This window comes from Sinocyclocheilus rhinocerous, unplaced genomic scaffold (assembly GCF_001515625.1).
Source record: "Sinocyclocheilus rhinocerous isolate Xijiao unplaced genomic scaffold, SAMN03320098_v1.1 scaffold715, whole genome shotgun sequence".
Classification (NCBI taxonomy): domain Eukaryota; kingdom Metazoa; phylum Chordata; class Actinopteri; order Cypriniformes; family Cyprinidae; genus Sinocyclocheilus; species Sinocyclocheilus rhinocerous.
In genome coordinates, this window is record NW_015646180.1 from 214,883 (window position 1) to 235,975 (window position 21,093).

The 21,093-nt window shown below is 40.3% G+C and overlaps 1 long non-coding RNA gene across 1 annotated transcript in view; it reads right to left on the reverse strand.

Moving 5' to 3' along the window:
* Nucleotides 1-10,569: 10,569 nt before the first annotated feature.
* LOC107707145 (uncharacterized) overlaps nt 10,570-21,093 on the reverse strand; it is a 14,670-nt gene continuing 4,146 nt past the window's right edge. Inside the window, exon 3 of the long non-coding RNA XR_001636225.1 lies at nt 10,570-10,656. This is a non-coding gene — a long non-coding RNA (uncharacterized LOC107707145). The remainder of the gene's footprint in view (nt 10,657-21,093) is intronic.

Here is a 21,093-nt window from a genome sequence, read left to right on the forward strand (position 1 = left end):
TCCCGATGCTGGACAGAATTGTTAAGTCTGCTCTGCATCCTCTCGAGTCGGGCCATGATGTGTCATGAGGTGAGGACATGAGAGGTTTACATAACCCACCACTAAGAGCCAACAAAGCCTTCAAAGATATCAAGAACAGAAATGACTATAGCAGAACTCAAGCTTCACAAAACATAAAATAACGCAAGTCATATGACACACAACTGCCCTCCAAACCCACAAATAGTCACAGTGTGGTCATGTGACTCTAAACAGACACACATACACAGAAACACCAACCCAAATAGGTGGTCATTTTGTATGAATTTGAACGATGCCAATCATATGGAAAAGCGTGTACATTATTCAAAAATTCAGCTTTTGGACTTAATTGAAAAATAACAGCATATGGTTTTGGAATAATTTACATATATTTACTGTAGTAAATAGCAATTTGTGTCTACTGACCTGAAGTCAACCAGTCAACAGAACCACAACAAAAACACAAATGCTATTGAACACACAAAATTGCTGGGCTGATCCGGGTTAGACCTGTTGCAGATGGACAGACATAGTAAGCCTGCTGGTGTGGGGTTGGGGGCAACCAGTAAAACCACTAATTGGTGCAATCATAGAATAAGTGCACTAAATCCAAGTCATTACGCTTGCAAAGACAGGAAATGGAGTCTTAGGTTTACAGCTGAAATCACACACACACACAAACACATGCACACATATTCAAGGGTGTTTTTTAAACTTCTTGATTCCCTAGATTAAAACTAACAGATTAGTTTTATATTGTGTTAAATGAAGATTGCATTACAACTTGTTAGCATGCATTCATTATTATTTTTGTTACTTTTTAAATGCATTTCATGTATAGATAAGATTGCTTTAGTCTTGTTCCAGACCCAGATTTTTAATTCATCATGTATGATTGATTACATTTTAAACTGTGATGATGCAAACAAAAATATATATTTTTTAAACATGTGAAAATGTCAATATTTTAAACATTATGGCCAGTTTTAGTGTCAGCACAGTGAATAAATGTGCTTTTTTCAAAAGTATATATATATATACAGATGTATATATATACTTTTGAAAAAAAGCACATTTATTCACTGTGCTGACACTACAACTGGCAATAATGTTTAAAATATTGACATATTATTTTATTATATAGTCAAAAGATGAAATGATGATTTGTATATAACATTTTAACTGTCAGCAAGGAGTAGGAAGGAGTTGTACATTTTATTCCATAGCATTTTAAGTGTCATTTCCACCACAGAATACACAGGACAAGATGGTGGAAAATGACACTGTGGGGAAAATGCATTACTTTCAGAAAAAAAATTGACAATTTGCCTGAAATTGACCTGATTTTCAAAGTGCCCATAGCTGAAGAAACACCCTTAAATGAAATCACAAAGACTCATTTATTCGTGAACACACTCATGCATAATTATGAAAATATGTCTTCTTCAGTTTCCTCAATAGCTCTATCCAATCTTCTACCATTCAGAATACAGAACACTGCTAGATTTTCAAAACGAGCTGAAAATTACGAGAGCAAATGGACAAATGAGGCTTTTGCATGGCTGTAAAGGAGTTTCCCCATATCATATAAATCACAAGGGTCAAGTTTCTCTCCTATGGATATCCATGGCTACATGGAGAGCGTGGAACTTCCACTGGTATGGTAATCTTTTCATGTTATTCCAGCACAGTGGGGAGTTACAGGAATTCCCCCTGTCTCTGGCTGTGTGGGGGACTCATTCATACTGAATAGGGCTTTTGTTGCCCCCTTGCCTCTACAGCCCCTGCTCCACCATTAGCCCCCCTCTTTGATAGGGATAGAGGCCATCCTGCCTGGACTCATCCTTAGTGGTCCTTAGCCCTCGTCTCTTGCTTTTCATATGTTAAAGCCCCCCAAATGGCTTTACCACTCTCCTCCTTCTCCTCTGCCCTTGATTACTAATCTGCCATGCCCCTGGCAACCACTGCTGCCCCGGCAACCGCTTCTGCCCCACTAAACCTGCCCCAGCAACTGCTTTTGACTCCCAATCAGTTCAGGTTCAAATGTGGGCGCAGTCCAGAGGAGGTGGGAACACGATGGGGATGAGATGAGGGGGGTGCGGAAAGACAGTCCACATATGCTCAGTCACACATTCACACAATCGAAACAAACTTCATCTTTTTGCCCAAAAACATATAATAACAAGCTCAATTCTTGCCTATTTTATGGTTTAATCTGTGTTTGAAGCATTATGTAGACGTGCACATCTCTGTCACCGAGAGAACTGGCTAAATTAAGATTGTCTTTTACTCAGGCTCGCATTTGCATGTGAATCAATTTAGTAGGCGCTTCCATTCCTGCCAGTAAGCTACTCTGCAGAGCTCCACAATGTGAGCGACAAGCCTCGCCAAGCTCTTTCAGCCTAGAACAGGACCCTGCGGCCATGAATATGCATGAGCCACAGGCACCAGAGTTTTCTCACAGTTAAGTAGAGGAAACTGGACTCAGCAGAGAAGCAGAGTTTGAGAATCACTTCAGGTGGAAACTCTTTTCAGTTCTTTTTCAGTGGGATCCCACTTCAGAGAAAGTACCTACCTACATCATAGACAGACATTAATGACGGATTTAGATATTTGCCGCATGCAGAACAGTGTGTTTACTCGCATTAAACTGAATATATGGTACAGCTGGAGGATTGTCTCTGAACCTAAAGAAATGGTCTCTGAAACAATTCACCATCTTCCAGATGACATAACTGGAAAATGAAGTTTAAAAATATTTTTAAAAATTTGAAGGTAAATAATAGACAGACAGACAGACAGACAGACAGACAGATAGATAGATAGATAGATAGATAGATGGATAGATAGTTAAAAAAACAAAGAATAATCTTTTATGGATCTGTACAGACAGGTCCATGAAATAATAATATGATTAATCCTGGCTTAATTATATTGGATTTGAGAGGGTACATTCAGGTTAAAATAATGTTTAGTGGAACAGCCGCCTAAAAAACGTTCCAGAAATTATATTTGCACTTCCTGAAGCATCATTAGATTGATGGACTGAGGGCAGAGTAGAAGAGAATGTGAGTTATTTATCAGGTGCTGCTCACTGACAGATTATTCAGACCTGAGTCATGCCAAGAACTGAAATTTGCCTTAATATTAAATACAAAAATTTGTAACATGCCTTAGTCATCTTTCCTCTGATTTATGTACTTAATCAATTGTTTTCAAGAACTACTCCCCCAAACACACGTTCATACTTTCTACATTAGCTGTGCACTTTCTTTCACTGATTCACATGCCTTTAGCTAATTCAAAGGAACATTTATTGCAAAACAGAGTGTTCCAGTTATAAATTCTAATGTGATGAGTTGCATTTAAAGCTGTTATAAAATGCTCAAAAAGGCACATCTGTAACCGCACATTCGATGTTAACACAGTTGCAATGAAACACCGCTTACTGAGTGTAAAAAAACACAACACACTGTGGCTAGCTTTAAAAGAATAGTATCCTTCTGACTGATTCAGCTCTCCCAGAATACATGTACATTCCCATGCATATGCTACATATAAACATATGTCACCACACCATACGCATGCAAACACGCAAACATATATGTGCACGTAGTGCATATATGCAGTCTCATTAAAAAGTCAGTTATCTGTGTATGGTTTGTTCGGAGGAATGCAGTGAAACAAGAGCTCATGGCTCTGATCAGAATAGTTGGAAAGAGATGTGTGTGTGTGTGTGTGTGTGTGTGTGTGTGTGTGTGTGTGCGTGTGTGCATCTAAGTCTCTTGCTTTTCTTTCAAATACTTAACTACAGGTTCAGTTGTCAACAGAAAAACTAATTTTCGAGCACTTGATTGGTTCACATTCTCCCTACATAATTTATTGTAATAGCTAAAGAAGCAAATAAATCAAGTTTAGAAAAGAAAAATGTTGTTGTGTAGATCACAAATAATATGATTGGATTTTTTTTTCAGTGACATACAAATAATAAAATACAAAATTGTACAATTTGACTATGTGCCTTGAGGCACAAGCCACTTGCCCTGTTCTTAGAGTTGTTTTGGTGGTGCTGCGGCTTCCTGTATGCCTCACTGTGGCTGTGGACCAGGATGCTCCATTGGCATGGCAACAACCATGCGCCCATACTGAATACCGCAGTCTCTGTCCATAGGTTGGTTGTTCTGATTGGCAGGGGAAGAGAGTGGTGGGGAATTGTTTGGCCGAGTGAAGTGGTTTGGGTTGAAACGAGACCCCATATCATTGCCCACCCCCTCGCCCCTCTACGCCTGCACCGTAATGACTATATGTGGTGGATTGACCCGGTTTTGGCTTGGGGCTAGCGGGCCGCAGTGAGACGCGCTAACCACTTTCCCATGGCCCGGCAAACACAGCCCCGTCATTATGCTTTAATATCCCATAATATATCCCCTCTGCATGCCCTCAAAGGGGCTGAGACAGAGGGATTCTGTCCCTGCCACTAATAACAGAGGATACCTAATATCCCCCTCCCTTAATGTGCGCTCAGACCAGCACATAGCTGCCTAACTACTCACATCAACTCCCCTCTGCCCGCTAAATATGGGCTTGCGAGAAATTTCATCGAAAATCAGCCGTGCGGATAGCTGCCACAGCATTCTGCGTAACAAGGCCCAAACGATTGCAGTTTAGTTTTACAGCTCTCTCCATGGGCTAATAAAGTTGTGCTTGGTTTTTTAGCGCAACTGGAATGTGAGTTATGTCATAGTTGTGAGGTTTTGTTTATATAGACAGCCAGGCGTCATTGCCATGAAAAAGAATCATGACGGTTTGTTTTGATGTATCAGGAGCATGAAAATAAGTCTCCTTAACAAATACTCATGCAGTGTTGCATCATAAATACAGTTTTTTTGGGGGGGGGGTGGATCCACTGGTCACTGGAAAAGGAAATGTGTTTTAGAGTAAGCTAAAGTTATTACATTTTGATTTAAAATTACAAAGTCATTGCCATGAAAAAGAATCATGACGGTTTGTTTTGATGTATCAGGAGCACCAGCATTGAAGTCAACTTTTGTTTATCAGCATGTATAGTGGTGTTTGCTCATTTGTTTGTGTGTAACTATGAGTGTTTACTCATGCGAAGACAAATGCACATGGTTATGCATTCATCAAGCATGGTGCAACAGTGTGCACTGGTAATGATGTGATATATCAGCCATGAATGATTATATAGTATAAGAATAATTTACATTTTATGACAACACAGCTTAAAAACAATGTGAACTGACATGCCCAACTCATTTTTATCAGTGCTGGGGGTAACACATTACAGGAAATGCAAGTTATATATTCAGATTATTTTTTTCAAGTAACTAGGACAGTAACACCTTTTTAAATGTACAACAAAATATCAAAGTTATTTTTTTTTTCAAATAAGTAACACAAATTACTTTGTGTTCCCATTTATTCACTGACACCTCTACTGTCTGTACTGAGAAATTAGTGAGGTGTAGAGGCAAAGGCACTTCCTTTAGTCTGAGGCTTATTCATTTCATTAATTCACTAATTTCATCAATTTCATTTTTGGTGTGAAAGAGCCTTTACAGTTGCAAAAACATATATAACTTTTGTTGTTGTTGTTGCTGTTATTAAAAAAAACAAATAAGCAAGCCCAGCTCATGTGATAAAAAGTAACACAAAATAAATGCAATGCATTACTTTCCATAAAAAGTAATGAAGCAATGCAATTAGTTACTTTTTTATGGAGTAACACAATATTGTAATGCTTTACTTTTAAAAGTAACTTTCCACAATACAGTTTTTTTTTTTTTCATCCATTATGATGTATTTCAACATAAAACAATACAAAAATGTTAGGTGGGACTTTTTATTTCCTGGGTAGTAAAAAAAAAAAAAATTGCAAAAATTCATAACAAGTATGAGTAACAAATATATATATACTGTATATATATATATAAGAGATTTTATATATATCTATATAAAATATATAGATAGATAGATAGATAGGTAGGTAGGTAGATAAATATATAACAAATATATATATATATATATATATCTATATATATATATATATTAATAACTGTGGAACACACAATGTTATTAACTCTGGAAACGCCATCACAGTCTGTGAAAAGGGTCCATTGTTCACAATAAGACCAGGAATGTATTGGGTCTGTATGGGGTCCATTCTGATTTTGTGGCTGTTCTGTCTGACAAAACAAATAAATGAGAGATGTACCTTTGTGTTGGCAGATGTTGTCAGAATGTCTGTGCTTCCTTACAGATCCACAGCCCAAGAACTACATGCTTTACTATGGCTTCTCTAGTTTTGCAATCGAGATGAATGAGCTGACCCCTGACCTTAAGCCCTTGCTTCCCCCTACAGATACACGCTTGCGCCCTGACCAAAGGTGAGACCTTCCTAATAGACAATGATAAATAGACAGACACTGGAGCCAGAATTATTTAGCAATTTCATGGATTAGCAAGTCCATGAAACTCTTCTTTTAGATCATCTGTTTTAAGTTTGCTCTGTGTTGGTACTGTTAGGCTTCTCGAGGAGGGGAAAATAGAGCAGACCGATAAAAAGAAGGATGAAGTTAGATAAATAGATAGATATTAATACTTATATCTTTATTTAGAAGAAAAACAACATACTTATTTTAAGTAGCAGATTTTTGTAAAATTGTTTTAAGTATAAACAAGTTAAAAACAAGCAAGAATATGTCTGATATTCAAGATTTATTCTCTGAAAATAAGTCTCCTTAACAAATACTCATGCAGTGTTGCATCATAAATACAGTTTTTTTGGGGGGGGGGTGGATCCACTGGTCACTGGAAAAGGAAATGTGTTTTAGAGTAAGCTAAAGTTATTACATTTTGATTTAAAATTACAAAGACACACTTTTTTCCTTTAGAATAACACACACTGATGAATCACTCACAATAAGACCAGACATGTGCATTAAGAAAGTAAATAGAGTTCAATTTGATTTCATGTTGACTTTAAAGCTATCTTTGTGTAGCCTATTATTATCCATCCAAGTGTGTTCCCAGGGTAATGCATGAGAGTTCTTGGCAATTATGCAATCTCAGTTATTCTTCGTTGCACATGTATGACAGAAGTATGTGTGTCTTGCAGCACCTAGATGCTTCAGATGCTTCAGTGTATCGGGTGTCGTGGAGTCTGGCCACGTTGAAGAGCTCCATTCAAACAGATTACAGCTGATAAGAGCCCATCTGATGAATTCAGTCTCTGTGCGTGGAGTAAAAAAATAGAGAGGGATTCTCTATCCGGCCTCTGTTCTGTGTGAGAAACCAGTGGGCGAACAGATTGGGCAGGGGGGCTCGTTTTTCTGTCACCCTGAAGGCCAACACATTTTAATTAGATGGATTAGCTTAAAGGAGGAATACAGCGAGCGGGAGATCAGAGAGTTCCCAGTGCTTTCAACATTCATGATAAAACAATCATCTGTTGATTCACGTTTCTTCTAGATTATTTGATGTGCCATCATTGAGACTCCTTTAGCTAACATCGCAAGGCCCGAGAAACTTCAGTAAGGAGTATCAGCTTGTAAGAGATCTAAAGTCCCAGCTTGGCAGACAGCAGAATCCCACATAATAAATGTATTACTCACCATGAAAGCTATTCAGATAAATTAGCAGTTGTCTCTGACCATTTGGGAACTGTATGGGAATCAGAGGAGCTGTTCAGAACTTTTCTCTTTTTGTCCACAAAACAGATTATTAACAAGAAGCAAGCGACATCTGGAACATTTTAGCATCGTTATCAATAGAGGGAGGGACTAATCCTGTTAGAACAAACAAGTGTCGAATACATCACATTGTTCTGGTTATTAAGTAATATTTAGAGTTGCATGTTGATTATAACAGGTGTAAGAGTTTATCAAAGGACCCTAGGTGCATCGCGCAAGTTTTCAGGCTGATGTTCAGAGGATGCTTTCACAAGATGACAAGGAGCAGATGCTAAGGTCCTGATTACCACATGGTCAGATCTTACACAATGTACTCAAGGGTCCACAAGAAGATCAATGAGAACCAATCAGAATCAGAATAAGCATGTCACTGTGCTCAGGGCAGGGTCCTAAAGACTGCATCACAGCAAGTGAAGTGAAGTGTTCTACAAAACAGTAAAAACTACAACCAAACCTCGATCAGCTAATGGCAAGGACAAAGTTGACCCTCACTGCTCTCTTGCTCCTCACTGACATCCTATTGCTTTCTAATGGGCTTCCTTTGAACTTTCTCAGTCTTTCTTAACAAATCATTTTTTTGCTTTATATGCAACACCCTTGGGAACAAGAACATCCATGTTCAGTGAAACGTCTAGTCCCTGTCAGAGTGTGTCTGTTAGCACTGTGCAGATGTTAAGAGAATGACATCAGTGCAAATGCACCCCATTCCTTTAAATAAAACAGTCCGTTCAGCCCCCTCCAGAGGTCCCTGGGGTGTACTCCACTGTGGACAAAAAGCGAAAAATTTATAGCTTACCTTTTTCACATTGACCAAAAGTTCCATGACTTCACTATTTGAGTCTTGAACTGGCTTCCGCACCCTTCAAATGAGGATTTAAAAACAGACACACAGTTCTGGATTTTGAAAGATTGATGATGCAAGCCACCATTCAGTGCAGTCACTGGTAGTAAGATGAATCAGGTGATGTTTTTTTTTATTTTTTTATGTCTCTGGTTTTAATGATTTTTCTAACAGTTCCTAAACTATCATTCTTTTCTGTGAACTTTATTGTCTTGGACAGCTCTAGTAAGTGCCCAAATAACAAGAACACAGAGAAATCTGTGAATGATACATAGAAAAATCAGCTGCAACAAAGTTGCTTTGGAACTGAATTGCCCCAATGGTCAGGAATCTTCTCCCAGTGTTGGTATCTATTGTACCCTTTGACTTTTGACCTTGTGCCCATCTTCCCCTTTTGACCCTCAAATGTCAACTGCCGGGGTCACAATGTTCTTTGGCTCTCTTTTTCTTCACTCTCTCATGGCTTGAAGATGAAGCGGGTCACTGTTCATGCTTGAATGGTATGTAGCATTCCCCAGTGTGAAAAGACTAGGGTTTTGTGTCCAATTGCAAAAAACAGGGACAGAAATTCCGACAGTTAATAGACAGTTAATAATTATAATTTTTCTGGCTATTGAACAATCAGATTCCACATATGCATTCTTAAAAGTACCATATGATCTTTAGGTACTGGAACAACCAATTCACACATTCTTTCTTTTCTTCCATTGTCAAGCCAGCCACTCATCGCAATAAGCTCTGTGCTTTGTTGCTTTTAATATAGAACAGCTCAGCTTTCAAATTATGTCAGTTTTATCACAAAATACAAATTACAAATGTGTGTTTCCTCTTTATTACAAGTTATAGCATGATATAAACGTGAAGGAACATCAGAAGGCATGAAAAGAAAACAGTATAATTTAATGAAATTAATGTCTCACTGTAATCCTATCAATTTGTTTTCTTTATTTATTATACAATTAACAAAAGCAAAAGCAGGGTGTCCGCGGGGTCTTAAAAAGTATTAAAAGTTGATAAATCAATTTAGAGAAAATTAAGGCCCTTAAAAAGTATTAAAAAGTCTTAAATGCCATTTTCCAAGGTATTACATTTTGTATCATCTTTTCATTATGTATATAGTTGTCGAATAGTGGGGTTCTGTCTATTTTATTTATGGAATCCCGCAAGATTTGACGTCATCTGTTACTGCGCTCACTGACTGACTGCACTGCTGTGTGATAGCGCGGGGCTTGTTGATCCCGCTCACGCTGAATTTCTGACCATTACCGCACGCTCCCATACGCTCACGTGATTTTTGTGTCCGCTCCCGCAAACATTCTAATATTGTATATAATTTTTGTGCATCAGCAGTCATAGTTCACTTTCAATTTCGCGATTGCGCGCGCACTGTGTAAAGGGAGCACATCCTACGATAAGAGATATTTGACAATGAGCTCGGGATCTGTTGAGGAGCAAATCCTCCAACATCTTGTCAGTTATCTCTCCTTACTTTTGACCCGTGATTAGTCAAATCTAACTTCTGCAAGCTCGTGTTGGATGCAGGGTTGTTGTTTTTTTTCCATGAGAAATTGGGCTGCTTGTGTTTATGATAAATGTGCATAACAGTGACTGTAAAATATGTATTTTAGGGATGGAAATTAAATTTTTATATTTGGGACATGGTAATTGTGCTACTTTGGGCTGTTTGTTTTTTACTGGCATGGGCTTGGGATGCACAATTAAAATTATGTAATAGTTGTGATCATTATTTTACCTTCCATGATCATTCAGACATGATCAGGTGCAGTACTGACACTCTGTCAAGTCTGCATCAAATCAAGCACTCCGTAATCACAGGTAAACTGTCTGATCAGTCAGATGTTTGTCATGAGAAGTGTTCCACAAAACAGCTATGGTTTGCAGACAGTTATAAAAGTTGATGTGACAAATACATCTTTTGAATATACTCTGTGAACTCATTGCCCCGTTAGCTCGGAGAGCTTTATTTTCCCTCCTCAATAAGTGTTGTCAGTTGTTTTGTTTATTGGTCTAATTCTTGTTTCTTGGGTTGCATTGGTTAGTAACTCAATTAATTCTCTTGTGCTTCATTCGCCACTTCTGAATTATGTTGTATTGATAAGGAGTTATCACAAAGTAAGTCTGTTTAGTTGCGCTATCTTACAATCAATATATAGTAAATGTAAGTTAAAGTGTCGCCGATGTAACCGGTTAAGGAGTGGCGATGAGGTCTTAAAATTGGAATTGGAAAGAGTCTTAAAAAAGGTCTTAAAGGGTATTAAATTTAACTCCATGATTCCTGAATATACCCTGAAAAAAGGCCTCTAACACTAGCTTGCTCTATTCTTTTTCTATTCTATCTGTTTTATTTTTATTTATTATATGATTTTAAAAAAAACCTTGCTACATGTATCGCATTAAGCTAACTGAGACTTGTTATAGCACTTGCATATCATTGCTTTTTTGTTGATTTTGATTGCTTCCATTGTCCTCATTTGTAAGTCGCTTTGGATAAAAGCGTCTGCTAAATGTATAAATAAATAAATAAATAATCCAAAAGATGACTGATTCACAAGCCGCTTGAACTGAGGCGAATACAGCGATCTGTTATGCCACATTAAAGAGCGTGAAAAACACATTATTGTAAGACATATTGGTTGTATTTCACTATAAAACTGACATAATTTGAAAGCTGAGACTTTGTTTTAAGTACCAAAAGCACAAAGCTTACTGATATTATTGGGTGGCTGACGCACTACAAATAATGAATGCATTCGAAGACGTGAAATAATATTTCCAAGCATACTATCCCTGCGAGTATATGACACATGGTATGATTTCTGCTGATAATTCTACATATATTCAAATCAGTTTCCAGGCCACCAAAATTTCTCCCCATGCTTCCAATCCAGGTGTCAGTCCTGTGCTCCTGTCTTTGTTGTGTTTTGTTCCGTGTCTTGTGTTTTCCCCCCCCACGTGCCCCATGATCTAGTTTCTCCCATGTCTGATTATGTTCATTGTTCCCAGGTGTTTCCTATGTTTATGATGTGATTTTATTCCAGGTGTGTCTCGTTTGGTTCTAAGATCTTAAGCCCTATGTTTTTCCGTGTCTAGCGTCCGATATTGTTCGTCTATACCCTCTGCTACGTGTGCTTTGCTTTGGTTTTGTGTAAATAAAGACTGTTTCAAGAATTTACCCACGTCTCCTCGCTCCTTCGCTCCTCACTCCGTCACAGTAGCAGCAGCATCGTGACAGAATACCGGACCGACAAAAAGTAAGCGGCGACCATTCTCCCCGTTTTGTTTCCCGTTTTTTGAAAAGTCTTTTGTTTTCTCGTTTCTCCCCACTGCTATGGATGTAGCCGCTCGGTTCTCCGCCCTAGCCCATAGGGATCTCCCCTTCATTGAGTACGCCTGGGAATTCTGCGGGCTCATCGGTGACGACATTGGATGACGCCACCATCAACTCGCTGTTCTTGATCAGGTCAAATTACTACCGCCCCGTTGACCTCCCAGACACCACAGGACTAAGCTGGAGGGAAGGGATCCTCCGGTGTCTGGAGAGTGTCCGGCCCCGATCCAGAACCAGCCGGCCGTCAAGCCAGCCGGCCGTTCCTCAGTCAAGGCCGCCGACCACTGCACTCTCAAGCCCGCCGGCTGCTCCGATGTCAAGCCTGCCAGCAGCTCTTTTAACAAGCCCACCAGCCATTCCTCAGTCAAGCCCACCGGCTGCTCCTCAGTGAAGCCAGCCAGCCGTGGCGTTGTCAAGCCCGCTGGCCGCTCCGAAGTCAAGCCCGCCGGCTGCTCCGAAGTCAAGCACGCCGGCACGTGGCACTCTCAAGCCCGCCGGCCGCTCCATTTACCCCTAACCAAAGGAGGAGGATGAGGAGAAAGAGACTGTTCTCCACCCTCATCCCAGCCCCTGAGTCCACTCCAGTGTCGGCTCCAGCCCCTGAGTCCACTACAGTATCGGCTCCAGCCCCTGAGTCCGCTACAGAGAGGGCTCCAATCCCCGAGTTTAGCCCAGAGAGGGCTCCAGTCCCTGAGTTTAGCCTAGGGAGGGCTCCAGTCCCCGAGTTTGGCCCAGAGAGGGCTCCAGTCTCCGAGTTTAGCCTAGAGAGGGTTCCAGTCCCCGAGTTTAGCCTAGAGAGGGCTCCAGTCCCTGAGTTTAGCCCAGAGAGGGCTCCAGTCCCTGAGTTTAGCCCAGAGAGGGCTCCAGTCCCTGAGTTTAGCCCAGAGAGGGCTCCAGTCCCTGAGTTTAGCCCAGAGAGGGCTCCAGTCCCTGAGTTTAGCCCAGAGAGGGCTCCAGTCCCCAAGTCAAGCCCAGGGAGGGCCACAGTTCCCGAGTCAGGCCCACGGGGGGCCTCAGGGGTTGATATTTTCCCCAAGGAATTTTTTTTGGGGGGGGGTTATAGGGATCCGTCCGTAGAGGTCGGGCCGAGTGCTGAGGTCAGGCTCCCTAGTCTGCCTGCTCCGTCATGGCCGCCTGAGCTCCCTGCTCCACCATGGCCCCCTGAGCTCCCTGATCCGCCAGGGCATCCTGAACTTCCTGATCAGCCATGGGACCCGGAACGGAGGGCCCTGCCGTCCCGTGTAGGTCTGTCCTGAGGGGCCTCCAGAGCACCCACCCCCCCTTCTGAGCCTTCTGGGAAGGGGGAGTAATGTCAGTCCTGTGCTCCTGTCTTTGTTGTGTTTTGTTCCGTGTCTTGGGTTTTTCTTCGCCCACGTGCCCCATGATCTTGTTTCTCCCATGTCTGATTATGTTCATTGTTCCCAGGTGTTTCCTATGTTTATGATGTGATTTGATTCCAGGTGTGTCTCGTTTGGTTTTAAGTTCTTAAGCCCTGTGTTTTTCCGTGTCTAGCGTCCGGTATTGTTCGTCAATCCCCTCTGATACGTGTGCTTTGCTTTGGTTTTGTGTAAATAAAGACTGTTTCAAGAATTTCCCTACGTCTCCTCGCTCCGTCACAGTAGCAGCAGCATCATGACACCAGGCCATTTGCATGAGCAATATAGGCTATACTCTCAAAATATTATTCATGTAATCAATTGCTATGACTTAATTCTCATAATTTTGACTTTATTCTCAATATATTATGACTTTATTCTCATAATCTTGTTATTATTATTTTTTTTTATGTGGCACTAAATCGCTGTTATACAAAAGCCTCTCAAGAAACAAAATAAAAAAAAATACTTTACAAACATTAATATAGTGAAATATTACAATTTGAACTGTTAAATGTTTTCTATTTCAACACATTTCAAAATGTATTTTATAACTGAATTTTCAGTAGCCATTACTCCAGTCTTCTGTGTCACACGATCCTTCAGAAATCTGATTATTATTTATGTTGAAAACAGTTGTGATGCTTAATATTTTCATGGAAACTACGATACTTGGATAAAAAAGTAGCATTTATTTGAAACAGAAAACTTTTGTAACATTATAAATGACTTTCCTGTAACTTTTGATCAATTGAATATGTCCTTTCTGAATAAAAGTATTCATTTATTTGTCTATTTAAAATCTTACTCACCCCAAACTGTTGAACGGTAGTATATTCATTTTATATAATTCTTTATAATGCAAATTCTTCACAACTCATTGATTCTCTTCTGTTATTTACTTTCTATTACTGTGATTTATTTTTTTCTTCTTCTTCTTCTTTTTTTTACTGCCATAAGTGAGACCTGTTATTGAGCAAATCTTTCACTGTAAACCAAAGGAAATCTACAAGCTCAGTGTAGAGTAAACAAGGGTGCTATACTGTATTGTCTTGTGATCCTCAGCCTAAAAGGCCTACATTGTATGAACAGGCTGCTGCAGAAATGAAGGAGCTGTTGCTGCTAGTTCTAGCTTTAGTGAAAGCTTAAGCTTAGTTTACATGATCAATTCAATGGACAAAGCAATGACTGGCAGCTGCCACCCTCCATATCTCTTTCAACATTATGAGAGTATCGTGATCATGTTTTGGCATGGAAGGCAACATCAGGGAATGAAAACAGAGCCCTGCTAGCATATTACAAGGTATTAGCATGTATCCAGTCATGCTATATTTAAACATGCCTAAATATTTTAGGTAGTGAAGTGGGTGGCTTTATTTACCCATAAGTGTGTATCCAGAGTACAGGGAAAGCATGGGCTAGCATGGAGTGTCATATTGTGCATGTCTAGACAGCATCAACTGCCGCATTCAGTGTAGAGCAAGCCATTAACAAACATTACTTTCCTGTGCCACAGGTGATTTGAATCAGGCCCAGAGTTTTTATGCAAACTTTTTCACATTTTCTGTTCTGATTTTGGGGGAAAATCTGTGGAATGGATTCAAACATGGTAAAATATTCGAAAGCCTTAAAGATATTTATCAGATGATCTCACTAAATATTATTTATCTGAAAAGTTTCCATACATGGACTGTTTCTTCAAACACATTCTCACACAGTACACCCTAAATCCCCATCCCGCCCCACTCTGGACAACAAACACTGATCCTCTCACTCATTAAGCAATGGGTCAACCTCAGAGCCAGGGGTCAGAGATCAGGGCAGCGCCAGAGACTGGACAATAAGTAAACAGGCACCTGGAGTAAATCAGGGTCTCCTCTCATCAATCGCCTGTGACAGAGACCATTACAGGGGCCAAATTAACAGGCCACCAAGAACAGCAAGGGCTTGTGGGTAGCTCAGGGACATGCACAACCCCTTCAGTGACCAAAAGAGCCACAATTCACTCCGGCCAGGCATGTTTTTTTGCATGTGGGGGTGATTAATGAAGAAGTGGGGGGCAGGGACCAGGCTAAGGGGCGACTCGTGAAGGGAAACCTTTGTATTTATACTCGTATTTCACGGGTCAGTCTCCTTGTTTGTTGGTACAGACCACTCTGGCGGTGCTGATCTGCAGCAGGAGCTTTAGGTGGAAAGTTTCTTTTTTAAAGCTTCTTTGACAGGCTTTTTGGAGAAACGATAGGGCAGAAATATTGAAATGATGTTTTGGATAATGAGGCCTTCCTAGCCACACCACACTGACTAAGTCTAAAATAAACGTTTTGGTGAAGGAAATTCTGGGTTGGTCCATTGGGTTAATATATTTGAGTTTTCAGGTATCTAAGACACTAAGGTATCTGTTCATTTGTGCATGTCTATATCCAGTCATGCCTTTTTGCATGAGAATTCACATGCATGCAGGAAGATGTGGGTATTTCTGTGTGTGCAGAAGGAGTAGGGGAACAATTGACACACCACATAGAGGGGCTTCATGACCGCTTTTGGTCACTCTTTCAGTCCAAGGATCCTAGAACCGAACCACCCTGTTATTACAGTGACAGTCAGGTCCTGTTAAACCCCAATCACCCATGATAATAACAGTTTTAATAAGCCCAGCACACAGTCATATTTCACCAATGTTTTGATGAGTATGCCACTAGAGAATTGTGACCGTGGAAAGAAAGAGTCAAGGCCACAAGCTCAAATCAGTAGTTGAACTTTGTTCAGAGCCCCTATGTATTTATTTCAACCACAATGAAGAAATGTGTTTTGGTGATATATTTGTGCTCGTAGCTTGCCCGGCTTTGGCTCCCACGAAGCCTGTAGTAAAACCAGCCTGTTTCACAGAGCCCAGATACTTGCCATTGTGTTACTATGAGAAAACGGAGATGGCACTGCAGGATTGTTTTGATTTTTTATAGACATGGTTTGGCATGAACTTGAACTTCTAAACAACCTTTTAGAATGAATCCTGTTGGTTATGATAATGTCATGCGAGATGCGCATGGTTTACACATAAACCTCAAAATGAAAATAGTATTTATGGTTTTAGCCATTAGTCTCTTTTGTACCAAAACAGGGGGCAACTGAAGTAAGACCCAAAGAAACTCAGACCTACCTAGAGTTTGGGAGATTCAATTAACCTTGAGCACATTTCATTATACATGTTTACATGAACTTTAAAAACTTTCATTTCAGCCAGACTAAAAAAAATCATGCAAAGCTTTAGTCTGACTGAAATCATACCAGTTTTGCAAAGCACAACATTGGTGAAATATGACTGTGTGCAAAGCAAAACTGAGCAAAACCAACAGTGCTATATAATGTGATTGTACAGTAGTTCTGAATTGAACAGCATGTATACACACTAATGGGACTATAATTGGTATCAACATTGTGTGTTTTCGCTAAAATACAAGCATGATGTGTTTTTAATCCTTCATGTAAGCATTTTGTTATGCATACATGGATAATCTTAGTGAAGGTGTGTAATGTGGGGTTTGGGTTTTGTTTTTGTTTCATGTTCATGTCCATGTCTTTTAAGGTGTGAAGGTCAACTATGCAACAAAAAAAAAACACATTCTGACTCAATTATAACTGTACTTGTAAAGGTACTGAGTCCATTAAGAGAGAAAATGACAGAGATCTTCAGAGAACAGTCCTGTAATTATCAGAATACAAATAGCCAACAAACAGTATGTGACATAAAAACAAATGTCCCAGCTCAGAACTCGAAGTTAGGAACAAACATTTTTTAATAGAACAGTCATTCAACGTTATCTGGTTTTTAATAATGTTCTCAAAACATTAGCAAAAAAAATATTTTAACATTGTTTATGGGGCTTTCTTCTGAAACATTTTAGTGGACATATGTCCAAGATGCTATAAAGAACATTCAAAAATAACATTCCCATAATGTTTACAAAATAATAAAATGGAACTTTCCCCTTAATGTTCACATAACCAAAAAAAAGAACATTCAGAGAACATTCATAAATCACGTTTTCATAGCTCCATGGGAACATGAGCAAAACAAGTTAGCGTTTTGTCACACTAAATCCCTTTTAGTACTTATTATGGATATAATATACTTTAAAAATAATATACTTAAGTAAAAACTGATTGTAAAAATATTAGCATGGTTACTTGTAGTTTGCAATTTCTAAACAATGCAGAGAGGAACTGAATGCATTTCACACCCTGCCAGACATTGTGGGTAGGTTATTTCTAAATAGAAACGAACTGTTCTCAGCCGGAGGCCAGGAATTTAGTGGCACCTGAAGAATCCATAAACACAGAATATGATGATGAATGGAGCTATGGGACAAGCAGCAATCTAATGCTTTTCTGCTCACTCCGTAATGTGATTTGACATTGAGCATGAGCCTTGGCTATGATCAATGATTAATTTGGAACAATATGGGAAGCTGTCATCTCATTAAGAATATCTAAACAGGCCAAACCATGTTCCACTCCTTAACCAAATAACCATCTAAAAGAACAGTTCTTTGCTTCAGTCACTGTGTAACTGTAAGGATTAATAATAAATCCAGAGTTTTAGTTCTCAAAGGAAATACATCTGAGATGCCTGCCAGTCTACGCCCATTTGAAAATCCCAGCTATCAAGCTTCAACCCAATCAACCCATCCATAAAGCATTCTCAGGGAACGTTCACTTTAGGCCCGGATCCCATATTGTCAAAACCAGGCCTCCCAACATCTTGATGTATCAGTAACATGATTATATTAGTGCCACATGCTAAAAGGCAAGACAAAACTTGGAGAACCACAAAAGACTGGGCTTCAATCATGAAACTCAAGCAGAGCGAATTGTAAATCACCTGTAAATCCATTCTTATGTAAATTGTTGCATTCAGTTTAGCTCAATAATTTTGGTAGGAATTCTTTGACAAACAATTTACAGAAAAATGTGTTCTGCTCATGTTTCATGAATTAGGCCAACTGAATGCACAAAGTTTTCATCAGGAGTGGGCTTCAGTATTGTGTAATAGATTCGGTTTGATGATGATATTTGTTGATCTTTCTCTGTTGATGAGACCAGACATGGCTAACTAGTTACATTCTGGATGCACACACACACACACACACACACTGGGAGACTGGAAAGACGCTGTAGATGTTGAGACGAGCACCTCAGGCACTGGCTGGCTTTAGTAAAGATCAGCTATCTCCGTATTGACTGGTGAGTATCAGATACACACTCGCATCTATTTTCCCACACACTAGAACCACTGTTCATGATAGTGAGATTTGTGGAAATGCTGCTTGGAGAGCGTAATTATGGGATTTATTTTCTTTTTTTAAATCAAGTGCCCTGTCAACAATCCGGACCAATTCATTGGATATACTTCAACTGAGTCAGGCTTTGGATGGATTGTGCTGCTGACCTTTAAAATGTATTTTCTTTCTCTCTCATTTGTCTTTATTATACAGCCCTCTTATTCTTATTCTGCAGTACTCCACATATGTGGTGAATTCAACCTGTTCTCATTTCTGTTAAATGTTAAAAGTTTATTGGAAACTGATTCAAACTTAAACTGATAATGTGACTTTTGTGACAATTCAGGCTGGTTGCAAAGAGACTGTTAAAGAGTAATTTATTCTCAAAATGGACATTGTGTTCTGATTCCTAATGGCTGTACACACAAGTCTTTATTCCTAACATTTGTCAATAAAATTGTAACAAGGTAGTATTTCACAACCTTACCGTGCTAATTAATGAAGCTTTGCTACTGAAAAGCCGAATTATTTAGAAAACAGCCACACTACCACCTGAGAAATTTAGTTAAACTAATACCCAGATAGCACAGGTACGTCTGCAAGATTTCTGTTAAAGATCGCTTCATCTGGAAAGTATCTGCTGTGTACAAACATCTGATAGTCATCTTTCAGATGTCAGTTTTACATACATTCTAAATCATAAACATATTAAAGACATTTTCTAAACGTCTATTTGACATCTGATAAGAAACATCCTATAGACGTGTTGCAGATGAGCAAATACTCTAAAAAAAATATGTCTTGCCGATGTAAATGCAGACGTCAAATAGACATCTCTGTGATGTAAGTGTGCTATCGGGGTACCTTTGCTACTTTTAACAATGCTAATGTTTATGTTTGGTGGAAACAACTTGCTTACACTTTTAAAGCAATGTGAACATGCAACCGTATAAGTTAGCTAACTAGCTGTTTAGCTTGCTTCATGCTTGTTAGCATAGCTTACGCAAGAGTAGTCATTATATATCCTAAAAAAATATGTCTTGCCGATGTAAATGCAGACGTCAAATAGACATCTCTGTGATGTACGTGTGCTATCGGGGTACCTTTGCTACTTTTAACAATGCTAATGTTTATGTTTGGTGGAAACAACTTGCTTACACTTTTAAAGCAATGTGAACATGCAACCGTATAAGTTAGCTAACTAGCTGTTTAGCTTGCTTCATGCTTGTTAGCATAGCTTACGCAAGAGTAGTCATTATATATCCAACTGTTAGCTACAGAAACCATAGGGAAATTAATGAACTAGTAATAGTTATTACATTTATTTACTTATTTAGAAGACATTTTTACCAAAAGCAACACAGAACTGAGGAATACAACATTAGCAATTAATCTTGTTACAGATGCAAACAATACTCTGAAAAGCTGTGTTTTGGATGCTAGTTCCCTTTCAGTCAGTCACTCTCGACGTCACGTCGGTGACCAACGAATTGGGATCTCACTTAGAGAGACCAATTCACTTCGAGTGTAAACTAAATGAGTCAATGCATATTGGCATGCAATGATTGCATCCAGCTGCCGCTGATCACAGCGTGAGCATAAAAAGGCAGCCAGTTCAACGCATACCAGCTTTTTGCTTCCACCTTACACGCTATAGCATTACTGCAGGTTCATCAGGCCAAGGCACTGAAGGACCTGCACAAGGGTGGTCACGATCCGAAAGTTCTGAAAGAGCTCCGAACTGCTACTGACCTCGCACTCCGAGCGACGAAGGTCACCGCGAGTTCTCTGGGTCGTGCGATGTCCACACTTGTGGTCCAGGAGCGCCTTCTCTGGCTGTGTCTGGCCGACATGAGGGACGCCGACAAAGTACGGTTCCTCAATGCCCCTGTGCCCCTGTGCCCCAGACCAGCCTCTTCGGCGTGTAGGTCGAGAGCATTGCCTGGCAGTTCTCGGCTGCACAGAAGCATACTGAGGCGATTCGTCACATCCTGCCCCGGTGGGCAGCTGCTGCCTCCACCTGTCCACCGGCCTCAGCGCCCCAGCCTGCTCGTCGCCGAGGGCAGCCCCCTGCGTCAACCCCCGCTCCCATGCCGCATCTGCAGCTGCCACGAGCAAGCGGCGCAGTGGAGCTGGGCGTAGGCAGGACCCAGAGAGAGAGGGAACTGCTCTTTGGAGGATGGTGAATGCATCTCTCCCTCCCCCAGAGGAGGGCCGGGTGGAGAATCTGGTTTCCAAAAATCTCGATGAGAGAGAGGTTTTCTCTGTCTCTGGGTCCCAAGAGGACACGGAGATTTGCAGACGGACCAACACCGGACCACACTCATCCTCCTCTCTCGTCAGCAGGCAGCAACGGGTGGTTCGAGAGCGTCGTCAAAGGCCCTACTCACGCACCCTCTGCCAAATCGTGGAACCAGGTAAGCATTGCACCGCACACTCAGACCCCACTTCGTTCCGCCCACGAGCCACCCGAGTTGGGTCCCTGCGTTCCACCTCGCTGCCCCACTGCGGGTAC